This window comes from Rhipicephalus microplus, chromosome 1 (assembly GCF_043290135.1).
Source record: "Rhipicephalus microplus isolate Deutch F79 chromosome 1, USDA_Rmic, whole genome shotgun sequence".
Taxonomy (NCBI): Eukaryota; Metazoa; Arthropoda; class Arachnida; order Ixodida; family Ixodidae; genus Rhipicephalus; species Rhipicephalus microplus.
In genome coordinates this window covers 25,430,686-25,446,637 of record NC_134700.1, presented here as the reverse complement: position 1 = coordinate 25,446,637, position 15,952 = coordinate 25,430,686, and positions in this window count along the sequence as shown.

Genomic DNA, 15,952 nt, shown 5'->3' with positions numbered 1-15,952 from the left:
TTTCTCTCAATAGCTTCTCAAATTTTATCTTCCTGCTAGCTTCCCTGCCCTCAAATGATGTCCATCCCATATCACCTTGTACTCCGTGCTTTGGTGTATTTCTGTAAGCTCCTAAGGCAAGCCTATCTATTCCACGTTGCTTAATTTCTAATCTTAACTGAAATTCTGATCCCATGCACAAGACAGCAATGCCGAACGTCAGACCAGAAACCATGACCTTTTCCATATTCCTCTTACAACTTCATACCTATTGTATTTCCACAGTGCCCTGTTTTTCATCACCGCTGCATTCCTGCTACCTTTAGTCGTCACGTATGATTCGTGTTCCCTTAGGTACTCGGCCCAACTCCTTATCCATACCCCCAGATATTTGTATTTATCTGTTATCTCTAGCGTGACCTCCTGTATTCTAAGCTCACTACCTTCATTGTCATTAAAAATCACGACTGCTGATTTTCCCTTACTGAATCTGAAATCTGACCAATCTCCCTCATTTCCGCAAATATCCATCAATCACTGCAAATCTTCCTTGTTGTCAGCCATTAGCACTATATCTTTCGCCTACATCAATGCTGGTAACGCCTGTTCAAAGAGTTTTCCTTGTTTGATGCAAGAGAGGTTGAAGCCCAGTCCACTTCCCTCTAATTTGGCCTCTAATACTTGTAGGTACATCATGAATAACAAGGGTGACATAGGACACCTCTGCCTAAGCCCGCGTTTTACAACTGCAGGGTTGGATACCTGGTTTTCCCACTTTATAACTACCTTGTTACCTTTATAGATATCCCTTAAAAGATTAGTGACTCCATCTGCCACACCTAGTGTGTCCAGTATTCCCCACCATTCCTCTTGAACCACGCTGTCGTACGCTCCCTTGATATCCAAAATGCTAGCCACAGAGGCCTGTGTTCTTTTTCTGCTATTTCGATGCACTGTGTCAATGAGAACAGATTGTCTTTCAACCTCCTGTGTTTCCGAAACCCATTCTGCAGTTCCCCCAGCACCCCCTCATCCTCTATTCATGCCTGCAGTCTTTCCTTTATAATCTGCATCACCAGCCTGTAGACCACTTAAGTCACTGTTATAGGACGGTAGTTGTTTATGCCATCTTTGTCCCCCTTTTCTTCCTAATTTGTGCTTCATCCTGCTAAGTTTCCATCCATCAGGGAATTCACCATCGATTATTGTTCTGCTCACTGCCTCTCTCAAAGTCTGTTTAGACTTCGGACCCAATGTCTTTATCAGCATAATTGGAATACCATCTGGGCCTGTTGATGTACTACTTGGAACCCTCTTCTCAGCACTTTCCCACTCTCGTTGTGAAAATGGAGCCATTGCGCCTCTTGATTTATCCTTGTCCATTGTGGTGCATTAACACTTCTTTGTTGAAATTTTTTGTCACCCTTGTTCTTATATATTCAATAGGTTTCCCCCCTTCTAGCCTGGCACATTGAGCTGTGGTTTTAAGCCTCTGTTCTAGGCTCGTCTCATTTCTTAGGGAGTTTAGATGGTTCAAAAATTTCGCCGCTGCCTTTATAGCTTTTTATGTACTTCTGCCAGCCACTGAGCCCCCTTTCTTCTAATCTTTTCGTTGATCAGGAGGGATGCTTCCCTTCTACAGGTTAGAAAGATGCCACATTTTCTTTCAACATTACCTGGCGGTTCACCCCGTTGCTTAGCATGTCTGTGTTTCCTAGAGGCTGCCTGCCGTTTTGCTATGGCTCTCTAAACTCCCTCCTCCCACCAACTCTTGGGCTTGCGTCTTCTTTCCAGGGGTGACTTGTCACGTGCCTTAGCACCACTTCCACTGCTCTTCCAAAACTTAGCTTGATACGTTTGTGATCACTACCCGGACTTTTGGAGCCACCTTCATCTACGTGCATTCCGCTGAGCTTATCATACATCCTATGTGATATCAGTGCGTAATCTATCGTCGACTGGAGCCTTCCTACCTCCCATGTTATTTGCCCTTCACACTTCTCGGTACTGTTGCAAATGATCAAATCAAGCCTTTCACGCATATCCATGATCATTTTGCCTGTCGGGTCAGTATACCATTCTATATCTTCTATGTGCGCATTCATATCTGCTAGTATAATTATCTCGCACTCTCCTCCTAACTCCTCAGTGTCATTTGATGTACACTCTACCATCGCCTGGTTTTCCTCTCTGGCCTTTGCTCCCATCCACAAGTACACGAAACCAAGGAGTGTCGCTCGCCCTGCCACTTTCTTTTTTAGCCATAAATGTTCCTTGCACTCCTGCTTGACCCTTTGCCAGTCTGTACTTTTATGAATGAGTGCCCCAATACCACCCCCCTCCCCTTTCTGCTGCCGTCTGGTTTATTATAATATTCCCACGCGTAGCCCGCATTTTTAGGAGGTTGTTCCATGTCCCTGAGATGTGTTTCTACAAAACCACATGCCATCGGCCTCACCTCCCATAGCTGTTCTTCTATCTCTTTCCACTTCAGCCTGTTCCTCCCACCCTGCATGTTAATATACCCCAAGTCTGAATTGGCTCGGCGCTCGTGGCTACTTCTGTTTCTGCTCCGGACTCTACCTATCTTAGATACTGGTGCACCTTTGGAATCGTATCTGTCCATACCCCCTGTCAAAGAGTCTCCCTGGTTGTTTTCGTCGTTACTAGGTATCCCGCGCCGGTGCTTGCAGCGCCCCAAGCGGCATCTGCGCGCTTTGGGGACCGGTTTCAGCAGCCGCTTTTCACACCGCCCCATTGTAGCCACCCTACTACAGTGGCTAGAATATTCTAGCCACTGTAACCCTACCTAGGCAATGCCCACAACGTTGCCAGCGAGTGTTTTCGCTCTGCGCATGCGCCAGTATTCGTCCGTACCTAGGAAAAGTTTTTTGGGGGGATTTTTTTGATCTAGGGATTTTCGATGGTAGCGTCGTTGGCGTCGTTACGTCGCAGCCGAGCTTTTCGGAATGCCGCCACGCTGGTAGGTGTTCTGTGGCCACGCCGCTTCGCCGCTCGTTGAGGCCTGATGGGTGTTCTCTGGAAGTACTTGCATACCTTTCGCCGTGCTTTGTCCCCATAATTCGTGCAGCTTTCGTGTCGACAACGTGGTACACGAACCGGTGCCCATAGCGATTTCAACATACGACTGCTCGATAGACAGCCGTCGCAGGCTGCAATGCGCTGCCTTGCCACAACAGGTAAGCAGATGTCTCTTTTATTGGGAGTTGTACTCTGCCCTGCTAGTCGCCGTGTCATATGTAACAGTGAGAAATGCCTGCTTATATCAGATAGCTATGCCGCCGAGATTTGAGAACACTTTCGCAGAGGCTTCCCATCTAGATAAGCACAAAAGTGCTAAATTCTCTGAGTCAACCTCCCATTACCCTGATATGCTGGAATGGTGAAATGAAATTGTTTCGCGTTGATCATTTGGGAGTGACAGAATAACGCTGGTATAGTTGTAACGGCATCGCATGCTCAGGTAAAAACATACATACGCACGCTTTTGTGGAACTTCGATTAGTTTCTGTAGAAAAAAAATCATTGCTTCAAGCGCGTTAGAAGATACTGCACCAACACCTTTTGTCTCCGTAGCAAACGCACAAGGCAGTGAGGCCTAACTTGTGAATGTCAGTTTGGTCAATTTGTATTTGTTTTGTTATGCGTGCTTCTATGCAGCGCATGTTTACAGCGGTGAAGCCGAACGTGTGAACTTCATTTCGGTCAATTTGTGTTTGACTTTACCACGTGCTTTCCGCAGCACACGCGCATGGCAGTGAAGCCGAACTTGTTTATTCACATCATCGTTTGTTTTTCTTGCAGGCATAGAGATAAGTGTTCCTAGTTCAAAATGGTGCGTATTTTGCTTTACGTTAATTGAACGACCAATTTTTTTCTTGAATTATGTGGAGGCATTTATTATTGACTTGCCACCAAAATCCCAAACTATCATATTACGAAAGACCACAACATCTTTTGCTACTCTCTACACACTGCTGTATCAGGAAATTGACATTGAGGCTGCCCCTCTTGCGAATACTTACTGGGTGACAGAAATGCCATGGGATGAATCTGTAAACAACTATTCAGTCAAGCTGACATCCTCAAAGCCCAGAGATTTGGATCACGCATTGACCCAAATTCACTGACACACTCACTGCTACGCTCCCCAGTGTACCGATGCAAGTGCCCCTGGAGCTTAGTGGTGCCAACACTTACTCATATTCTGTACAAGTGCCCTTCATGTCCCAGTGAGGTGAACTCAATACAGACCAACAAAATACCACACCGGTCGTTAAAAATGCAACTCTCTGAAAAGGCCTTAAAGGCCTTTTGGTAATGTCCTTGGACCAGGCCCAGTAAGTTGGTAGTCGATGAAGCCCTAAGAGCCTTTTGCTCTGAAGAACGCTTCACCTATATAAACGTTCCCTCTATTCTTGCTACAGCCCAACATACGCAAGCTTGTTTGGACAATTCGCTTAGCTAACATCTGTATCATCCCCTCCGGGTCCTTTTACACCAAAGCCTACCAGAGACACTAGGAAGCTTTTGTTTCTCAATGTTTGTTTACGTTCAGCTAGAATCTAATTTTTCAATATAATCTACTGAGCAAGCTACTTTAATAAATTGAAAATATAGTATCTGAATCGATTTAACAAAACTGCAACCAAAAAGCAAATAGAACGGCGACTACAATGTAGTCTTTCATTATTAAAGCGGCAAATCGGGCTTGTCAATACATTATTTTGGTGCACTGCAGCACACTTTAATCCACTGAAACATGTCTTACAAAAAAGCGACAGTTTGACTAGTTGGTGGCTTATGCTTGAACAAAATTACCGACAGACAGGTGGAAGATGAAATTACATGGTGCTGAACTCACAACTAAAATTTATTATAACGAACACCCACATATATCAGGCAGAGGTCCTAGTCACATGGCACACCGTGGCGACTGCACAGCATTCGTACCTTTTTGAAATTGTGTGCTGTTTTACAGCAAAAGATGTTATGAGATCAAAACTGGGGTCACGTGCCGCACCACAGTTGCCCACCACTGCCAGTGTCCGTAATCAATATCACGGGTTAAGAAGAAGAAACATAGTACCAATGACACAGTGGGGCTCGAACACGGGTCCGCTGTGTGCCTGCCCAGTATTCTACCACTGAGCCGCGCCGGTGCTTGAGACTTGTTCGCAAATTTTCTTCAGGCAGGCTTGATGTCGGAAAAGCAATCACATTAATATGAGTAATAAAATGTTTTAAAACAGCAAAAGAACAACCAGTCATCGCACAATGCAAATAGCGTAACGAGTGGGTCATCCAATGCTCTTACCCAATACAAAATCTTGTTCTTGATCACCTATTAACTGTGGCACATACCCACTTCAGGCAAAATTCATTGTCGTCAGCCCCTGCATGAACAATTGGCACAAAATTCTTTGCAGTTGTTTAGCAAATACCACGCTTCTCAGAAGAATTATGAAAAATAGCATAGCAAATGCCAGCCTACTAGCCAGAAATTATTATTATTAATACCGTAGTGCATTCCCAGCAAGTGTGCTTGCAGCAGTCACCCAATGCGTGTTTAAAAAGGCCCTGAAAGGCCACTCTTCTAGCTTTCGCTGTGACTGTGCTGTGCCTTTCATGGAGGCCTGGCGTTTTTCTTACATCCAAGCATGCCTTACAGTCGAAATCATGCTTGTCTAGACTCCAAGAAGTTTATCCAGCTGCCCTTTTTTTGCAAAGGTATGCAGAGTGTGATGCCCCAGTTATAGCGCACACAGTCATGTGGCAAGATGCGAAAATTAGAATTTATCAGAGTTCCAAGAACTGGAATCGATTTTACTGATGCAAAAAAAGGAGATGAAGCTATGAAACTTACTAGACAGAGCAGTAAGATTTAGAGCTGGGCTAGTTTGTGACTGATTATTATGTTGTATCGTTACGTAGCACACTTTTGACGTGGACAAAGGGAACAAGAATGTCGTGCCTTTCTTGTCCCCTTTGTCCACATGAAAAGTGCGCCACTTGACCATATGGTATGATTAGACTACTCTGTCTCATCATTGTGGAAATTTTGAGCATAATTTCAAATAGGATATGAGGCACACTTGACTTCAAATGGACCTTGAAACGGTTTTTGAAATCTTGTAAGAAATTCGGCTACATGATCATTAAATCAGTTGAACCACTAATGAAGCCACATACTGTATATCAAGGCAGCTACAACCAATTACAGTTATACTCTCCTTCTTGACACTGCTTTGCCTCCTGAACTTATCAAAGAACCAGCCATTGCTGGGGACTGCAGGGCGCTCGACGGGTCAGGCTCCTCTCGATGCGCCATCGAGCAAGAGATTGATTGATATGTCGAGTTTAGCGTTCCGATACCACCATATCATTGAGAGACGCCGTTGTGGAGGGCTCCGGAAATTTCGACCACCTGGGGTTTTTTAACGTGAGCCTAAATCTGAGCAAACCAGCCAACAGCATTTTTGTCTCCATCAAAAATGCAGCCCCCGCAGGGGGGATTCGATCTTGCTACCTGCGGGTCAGCAGCTGAGTACCTTAACCACCAGACCACCACGGCGGGGTCTGTCGTGCAAGAGAGACCAACACATACAGCGATTAAAATCTGCTCCGCCACACCACTACCCGTTCTAACTTTGTTCTCTTGAGTTGCTACAATATCCAAAGGCAGGTGAACAAACAGTGCCTGAGAACAATCGGCGTTAACTTGTGCTATGTAATTGTGTCTTGAAGAGTGATGCTACCACTGCACTAGCGTGGATCCTGCAGGTGTTGAGTGGATAGCGAGAGCCCGACACTCACTACAGCTGAGCTGAAATGACTCTGCTTGCCAGATGCCTTACACAATGTTGAAGCACTACGGAATACCACTTGCTAAATTTTTGGCACATAATTCAGCTAGGCCAATCAGTGGTATCCAGAAAAGCAAATTTGGCGATGAGCACTCTCAAACATCTTTGGTTAACAAGGAGCACGTTGGAAAACAGTCGGATGACACTTTCCACCAACTATAGGTTCCAAGACTACTGTTACAAGCAAATCACAGTTATTCCTAGACCAGCAGCAGTCACTCATACTTTGTATCATAGACTGCTGCACCTAATCTCCAAACGCGTTTTCATTCTGTATGTTTTACAACTTCGCCATTGTCTTCCTAGCTGACAGTCACACGGCGAATATGAAGTGTTATGTCGTAATGACCTTGCAAGCAGACTACAGCCACTTGAAAATATTTGCCTTTTATAGATTTCCCCGAACTCTTCTCACTTTAAGTACGCACAACTTACTATCAGTACGTTGAAGTAAACATTTATAGTGACTACATTTCATTCAGGTAGCCGAGTTGTTCAGGTAGGTGACTTGGCGAGGTAGCTTTAATGTAGCTGTAATGGACATCTTACAAACAAGTGTTAGCAACTCTTATGCCGTAACAAGTGTTTGTCTGATGATCATCTTACTGAATTGAAAATTCTCTACCGCAATGTGCCAGCAACATTAGTTGAGATACAATTTTGGCATCAGTGATTACTTCAAAAAACCCACCAAAATTTTACGAAATTGGCACAAAATCACGGTGGAGCACTATGTTACAGTAAAAGCTCTTTAATTCGAACTCAAAGGAGACTAAATTTTTTCGAATTAGCGGTCAGTCACTATAATGAACAGACATCATGTCGCTCGGTGCGGCAAGAATCCATAAAAAGCACCTTTGGACTCATTCCCGCTAATTAGCGTATACTGCTCATTTGTGGCAGGTCATGTCATAAATTTAGATTCATGATCTAACAGTGAACAGAATTTAGTTAGTCAGTGACATGTCACATACAAGCAGAGACACATTCGTGTGAGCAGTGGGCCAAAGTAACAAAATATGCAAGGCTATTTGTGTTCCAAAACACATTCATTTACATGGCAGAGTTAATGCAGTCAAAATTTAGTTTCTTTATTAGTTTACTTAGAATAAAATTGAATTGTGTCCGAAGGAACACGGCTAAAGGCAAACATTGTCACACTGGGTCGTGCCACCCATACAGCAGTAGCAGCGAACTAGATTTACAACGATAAAAGCATAGATGAAAATCAATTACTACACTTGTTTTATACAGATGGAAGTCTTGAGTAAGTTAGGTGCCGATTCTAGGCCAATTTCTGCAAAGGTAGCCGAAAGCAAGGGCTTTCCAGTTTGAATTAGCCATTGTTTGTCGATACCGATGCATTCGAACTATTGGAAGTTTTCCCCTATTCAAATACTCGAGCTGTAGAAGGACCAGGGCGTCAGTTTGAATTAGCTGTAAGTTTGAATTAACAGAGTTTGAAATAATGAAATTTTACGGTACTATGTGCCAGGTCGAACTGCAGTGACATAGCTTGCTGAGAGACTAAAATGATGTCAGTCATGCAGCATCAGGTAAAGTCCTCTGCTGAACTTTGTTTGCAGCTGCTGGCTGCGCACCTGTTCTGCAATATCCCTCAGGAAAAAAAACTATCTTCACCACTATTTGAATGACTGTTTTTTTCTTGCAATGTTTAAAACACAACTGGTGTAAGCAGCGAGCAGGACCTAGAAATCATCCCAAGAACACAGAAAAAAATCTAATAATTGGTTTGAGATTCTTCTGTGTGTGGGAGAATGGAACACAAAAGATTCTGGCTCTGAAACTTCGCTTTCAAGGGACCTCTGAGTGGCACAATCTATGCACAGGCTTTGTTGAGAAAACAGATGCATTTTCTCACTTCACTATTCTGTTTAACACTAAATTGGCTGGCTATGAACATCTGCAGCCACGCCACTATGGAGCATCTATTGTCTTCCAGTGAAACCCTATTACACTAAGTACTATGTATAGACATTGTAACTGAACAACCACATGCACGAACATTGTTAAAGATTCACTAACACCTGTGGATAACAAGCTGTTGCCCACTTTCAGCATGTACTATGTGTACCAAAGTGTGCTGCTATTGTGAAATATGATGCAAAACATAATTTAATTTATGGCCTTAGGAGAGAGTTTCGCAATGCTTATTCTGATTACGGACTGAAATTTTTTAGCAGTTTCTATTTGTTCTTTGAAGCCTTGCTCCCTTGGCTTAGTGAATATGCTTGGTCAATATGAATTTTAGAAGCTTGGCGTGCAGTCGGAATATTTTTAAATATAAAAACCAAAGCAAATTTCCACATTGTAATTTTTATTAACATTTCAGGAATAACATGGTTAGCCGACTAAAGTATGTGCCACTTCTGAATGGAAAAACATGTTCAAGAATAGTTGCAAAATGTACAAGGACGATATTGGCATTCTCCTTGTACCATCAGCTGTTGCAACATCTGCGACCTGCAAAGCTGAACGCACTGTAATGTAAACAAGGCCTTGTGCATGCACTGGTACAAGTCTGTTCAGCTGTGCAATAGAGGACAAAAAACAATTTTATTTAGTCGTTACGCACCAACAACAGAAATGAAGGCCAACGATCAGCCCCACCAGTGTAAGAAGGTTCCTAGGAGCCTGCATATTGGCATTCAGTCCTTTTTACTTGATCGTAATTGCTTATTCTTTTGCTCTATTTTTGTGCCCATTTACCTGACAGCCAATCGTAACCTAAAATGAGTGTAATACGTTGGTGTTTTAGCACTAACAAAAAAGAATGAATTAGGTTGGGAACTAGTGAGGCCAGCACTCGTAGCGTCTCCACGGGTCTGTGCACGCAAAACGAAAAATGGCCTAGTTGGTACCTTGTTTGTGTACTAGTATTAGTTGCCCCTTTCAAGGTTTCACTGTGACAGTCTGCTGTGTATTCCACGAAGGAATACTCTTTCGCAAACTAGTTGGTTCATACTTGAAAAATTGAATTGCTGCACAAACTTGAAGGAAAACAAGGGAAACAGGAAAGAGCGCAGACTACCAACTGTTTATTGTCGTTTCTTGAAGCCAATATATACGCATGCTACGCTGCGCTTCCACGATGCGCACAGAATGAGCGATGCCGCAAACGAAGCCGACCCAAAACAAATCAAATCAAAATTGACTGCCACCACAATGACAAAGTGAAAATGGCAAAATACAAAAGTGATACCCACCACAATCTAAACTGCGTATTTCCAAGGTGTGCGCTCATCTTTTTTGACATTTATCTTTCATTATTTATTGCACCAAGCATCAACAAAGGCGTGAAAAAAATGAAAACGTACTCTAGAGACTTTTGTTTAAAAAACACTAAAATACCGCTTAGCACCAAATAAAACAAACATTACAATTTTATATTCACTCCAAGCAGTTCCAATTGAGCAACCCGAAGAAGAAGTACGCCGAGAGAGTCAAAAACTATATTAACATAAAAACTTTACAAAAAATTACGTAGCGTCACATGGGAAATAAAACAAGAACACTAAAAAACAAATCAAAAGAAGAGAAATGGAAAAGAACACAATGCAAGGCGTTAGCCACAACATTACACATGGCCATGTAGGAAGACCATTTTCCAGTCTGAAAGTGAAATCAAAGGCATGCTTATGCACTTGTCATTATATTGCCTGATAAAGTACGCTTCGATAATCTCCCTTTCGGTCTTTGCACGTACCATAGCCATGACTGACGCATTCTATACCGGGGGGTGCAACCGCATGTCATACAGTGGAAATCTAAATGACCACCATTTTTTCCTTTTACGGCCAGACTGTGCTCACGCAAGCGTTCGTTGAGGCGACGCCCCGTCTGCTCTATGTACACCCTCGCACACGACAAAGTACGTTTTCATTTTTTCGCGCCTTTGTTGATGCATGGTGCAATAAATAATAGATAAATTTAAAAAAAGACAAGCGCACACCTTGGGAATACGCTGTTTAGATTGTGGTCGGTATCACTTTTGTATTTTGCCATTTTTCACTTTTGCCATTGTGGTAGCAGTCAATTTTGATCTGATTTGTTTTGGGTCGGCTTTGTTTGCGGCATCTTTGGTTTTGTGCGCATCGTGGAAGCACAGCGTAGCATGCGTATATATTGGCTTCAAGAAACGACAATAAACAGTTGGTAGTCTGCGCTCTTTCCCGTCTCCCTTGTTTTTCTTCAAGTTTTCCACGGAGGCTTTGCGATTTTTGTTACAGTGGAGCAGAGCTCTTTCAGCGGAATGTTCTCCCGTGAGGTGTTCGTAAAAACTCTATAGATATGCACTCAAAAAAGCAAATATGTGCCAAGCAGCTCCCAGCATAGCATAGCTTCGCATAGTGTATAGTATAGCAAAGGGTGGGAAAGGGAAACGAGGATGAGTAATGATCTTAGGAGGAGTAGGGAGCATAAAGTATTGCATAGTCTATCACAGTATAAGGGGCCAGAAGTTACAACTCGCCCCCTAATGGATGCGTCTCGCTTGCGTACTAGGTAGAACAGTGTTCACACACACTTCATAAATTTGACTATCAGTGCTTTTTAAAAAGTCACAGTTTTGGCAAAAGGGCGAAGCAGTGAATGCGATAGCAACATATTCAAATGTTTTACGAAGCAAGGATAGCATATTTAGGAGAAACATTAATTGCAGCAACTATGCATTTATTAAGTAACCAAGTTTCCTGCGGCGTGGTCACAGTAGATGACCACAAGGCTCGTGCGTAGTAACGGCAATGAAGAGAAGCGCCTCCAGTGGGCAGCGCATGCTTGTACTAAAGGCTATACGTCGTGTGTCGCCGCTGATGGCAGTTTAATATGTGTAGAGCGCATGTATATGTGGACGGCCATTCCAGGTACTCTTTTGGCATCGTTTTTTCGTGTTGATAGTGCAGCTCGTAGAAGCTCTCGCCTGCTGAGCGGGCAATAGCCAGGTGCTGTTCGTTGCCGCGATAGCGTGACAACCATATGTCTCCCTTCCCTATTTGATCACAAAACGAGCGCGTGCACAGACTACTCAGTGGTGTTCACTTCGCAGAAAAATGACGCTAGCGCATCTTTCCCTGTGTGTATGTATATATATACACATACATACATATACGTGAATGATGGCAGCAGGGACGGCAAAAAGTAGCCGAGACTGTCCATATAATTGCCGTCGCAATAACACATCACTCGGAAGCTGTGATAGTCATTTCTGTGAATACTGTCAAACAGGAGTTTTACCAATTAAATATTAATCGTGGATGAAATAGCACCGCGTTTGGCACTATCTTTTTATCGAAATTTTACATTGAGTGAACATTTCGCCGAATTGCTACAAGCTAATGCTATCCCAAACAAGCTGCTTGCATGAAGTGCCGTAAATCCCTGAAAAGTATGCTCGTACACTGGTTCGCCTCAATTAAGGCATGGTGTGGCTGCAGCATAAATAAGCATGTATAACTGCATACACACATAGCTGTTTTCGCATAGAAATTGTCGAAGCTTTTCGAAAATAATTTTCTTGAAAAATTTGAGAAATTGGCACTTTTTTGTACCCACCTTTGGGAAGATTATATTTTTTTCTAATTTGTTTATTGACATTCTTTATTAATATATTACTCAAAGGGTATTGCATTCTACATGAATCTGTCTCCTTAGTAAACGACATCTCACAGATTTTTTTATTCCGGTAGATTCACGTTTTGGGGCTGAGACATACGTAATATGCTGTGCCTTCTTTTTTAATTTAATTTTCATCGCTCGCTCTCCACTCAAACAAATGTGCCAGTATTATCTATAGCATCAAAACGTGCATCGACTAAAACATACCACACAGACTTTTGTGGCTGTTTTGAGTAGTAGGTAAAAACGAGGTAAAACGAGGTAATACGAGGTAAAAACGTGGCATGTTGTTTCATGCAAAGACAAAGTAAATAGGCAACAATGTTTATTGAACTAGTTTTCTAAAGGACGATAGTAGAGGAGGACCTGCATGAGTTTAATCTCAGTGAAGAACATTGAAGAAAGTAGTCGCAGAGCACTTTAGAAGTAAGTTGTATAAGCTGAAATTGAAAAGTCCACGATCAATATCAACATTTCTTGCATGAACTTTACAAAAGGGACTGAGTTGATTTATATGTGAAGTTTAGCATCTCAAAACCACCATATAATTATGAGAGACGTCGTAGTGGAGGGCTCCCGAAATTTTGACCACCTGGATTTTTTTACTGTGCACCTAAATCTGAGCACATGGACATAGACTATTTTCGCCCCCATCGGAAGTGCAGCCGCCGCAGCCGGGATTCGATCCTGCCACCTAACAGTCAGCAGCCACAGCAGTTTGCAGTCACCTTAGTCAATTGACGACCATGGCGGGGCAGCCCGCTCCGCTCTCCAGGCATTGTCTTCACCCAATTCAATTCTGAGCCACACCTTTAAGAAGGTCACACAACTTTATCAACTCTGGCTGTCACATATACCCAAAACCCAATAGGGCCCTGTGACGTAGTGTCAGTTTTGGGCCCAGGACCACTCAGCAAGCAACTGAATCGAAACACGAGCGCACAGACGCACCCACAAGAATATATTTACAGAAAACGTAACTATGTACGAGTAACACTTAAAGTAGTAGAAACACGCAGTCTATAGCTGTACTCAATGTCTCTCTAAATTGGAAAAGTCTCCCCGTGTTTTGATGTGGCTTGCGGGTCGCCGGCGTGATCGCTCGTGGGCTGTGCGCTGTCTGGCTCGTTGCCGTCCTCAACGTGCGTCAGACCACGCCATGACAAGGCCTTCTGCCGCAGCAGCCACATTCGGTTGCTGATTGGAAGCTCCGCAGCAGCTCTCCGCCACCACGCTCGTCTCAGCAGCGCACCGGGTTGCGCCAGCCACCGGGAACGGCAGCAGGAATATCAGGCCCGCAGCAACCAAAACCCACAGCCACTTTGGACGGCACCCAGCACCAGAGAAGCTCGCCTGATCCCTGGGTCAGTCACCCAGCCGGAGTACACGCCTCGTTCACAGGATGTCCAGCTGTCCGGAACGGCAGCCAGAACAGCAGTGGATCACCTGGTCCCTGGGCCAGTCGCCCAGCCGGAGTCCAGGAACGGTAGAGCGCCTAGATGCCGTTGTCTAGTTCCCCAGACCGGACGTCCAGCCGAAAACTGACTCCTTGCACGCGCTGCCTCGAACCACCGCACGCACCACGCACACACTTCGTTTTCCTCTTCGCCCCCGCACGGCGAACACTGAATTCTTTTTTTCCGCGCCTCTGTATCATGACAACCCCCTGTTTAAGAAAGTTGTTTACAACTTTTATGACGTGAGGAAGAGGTGGACAAAATGTCACAAAGTTCTAGATAATTCACTAAATGACCAGTTGTACGTCCACAGCACTCCAGAAGTTTACATAACATAGTGCAATACATTCCCATTACACGCAGCTCAGGTAATCCGCTCCGACATTATCCGACCCTTTGATGTAAGAGACTAAAAATGAGTACTCTTGTAAGAGTAGGCTCCATCGCAAAACTCGATTGTTCAGGTGTTTAGCGGATTGCAAGTATTGCAAAGGCTGGTGGTCGGATTGTATGACAAATTGTTTGCCGTACAAATACAAATTGAATTTTTTCACCGCCCAGACAAGTGCCAATCATTCCCGTTCGATGGAGGAATACCGGGTTTCTCGAGGCATTAGGTTGCGGCTCGCGTAGGCAACTGGATGCTGAACCTGGTCCTATCCTGCCTGGAGCAGTACGGCACCAAGGCTAGTGGTCGAGGCGTCGGTGCAGAGAACGAATTCCTTTGTCATGTTGGGTGCTTGTAGAATGGGAGTATCTCCAAGCTTCTTCTTCAAAATAGTGAAAGCTTCTTCCTGAGAAGGTCCCCACGCCATGGTATTGCTTTGCCCTTTCCGTGTGAGGTCGATCAAAGGCCTGGTGATCTCAGCGTAGCTAGCGATAAATTTCCTGTAATAGCCCGTTAGACCCAGGAAAGACTGCAGCGCTTTCTTTGTCTTTGGCCTTGTAGTTGCGAGTATCTTATCAAGGGTTTTCAGGAGAGGTTCAACTTTACCGTCTCCAATTCGATGGCCAAGAAAACAGATGGTTTGCTCTCCTATCTCACACTTACTTGGCTTGATGGTTAAACTGGCGCATTGTATTTGGTCAAATACACGTCGTAGAGTGACCAAATGTTAAGGCCACGTGTTTGTAGCAATGAATACATCGTCAAAATAGTGACAAACATTTTCTAGATCACCTAGAACAGCTCGCATGAGGCGTGCAAAAACAGCCGGAACTGTCTTTATGCCAAAGGGCATGAACAAAAAATGGTATAGTTCAGATATACGGAAAAAGGCTGCTTTTTCCCGGCTGTCCACAGCTATGGGCACTTGCCAGGAGCCCTTGGTGAAGTCAAATTTTAAGAAGAATTTGCATTGACCAGCAAGGGCAAGAACCACGTCTATACGCGGTATTGGTTCACCGTCCGCCGTCAAGATCTTATTTTGCTCTCTGAAGTCGATGCATAAACGAATCGTGTTGTCAGGTGTTTTGACAACTACGATGGGAGCATGGTATGGTGACTGCGACATTTCAATTATGCCCAACTTCAGCAATTCTTGGACTTCTTTCTCGACGCTTTCCCGTAGAACTAGTGGGATGGGATACTGCGGAACATGTAGAGGTTTATCGGATGTCAAGCGTAGTGTGCAATTTACTAGTTCAGTCTTTCCTGGAAGGTTCGAAAAGATTATCTCAAACTCTTTGAATAAATCAAGCACATCAGAACGCTGTTCAATGCTCAGATTCTCCGATAATTTCACATCATCCGCAGTCTGTGTGCGAAATAAGCTAGGGCAAGGAATCTCATGTGAGCTTTCTTCGCTTCACATTTCCTCGTTCGCTTTCGGTGGCCCTTCAACTTCGGTTATGACCGACACCTGCTGCACTGGTAAAAGTTCGCGTTCCTCGTACTTTTTGAGCAAATTGATGTGGAATTTTTTTCTTTTTTTACTTATCGCGAGAACGTAGTCGACCTCATTCTTGCGCTCAACGACTTCAAATGGACCTTTC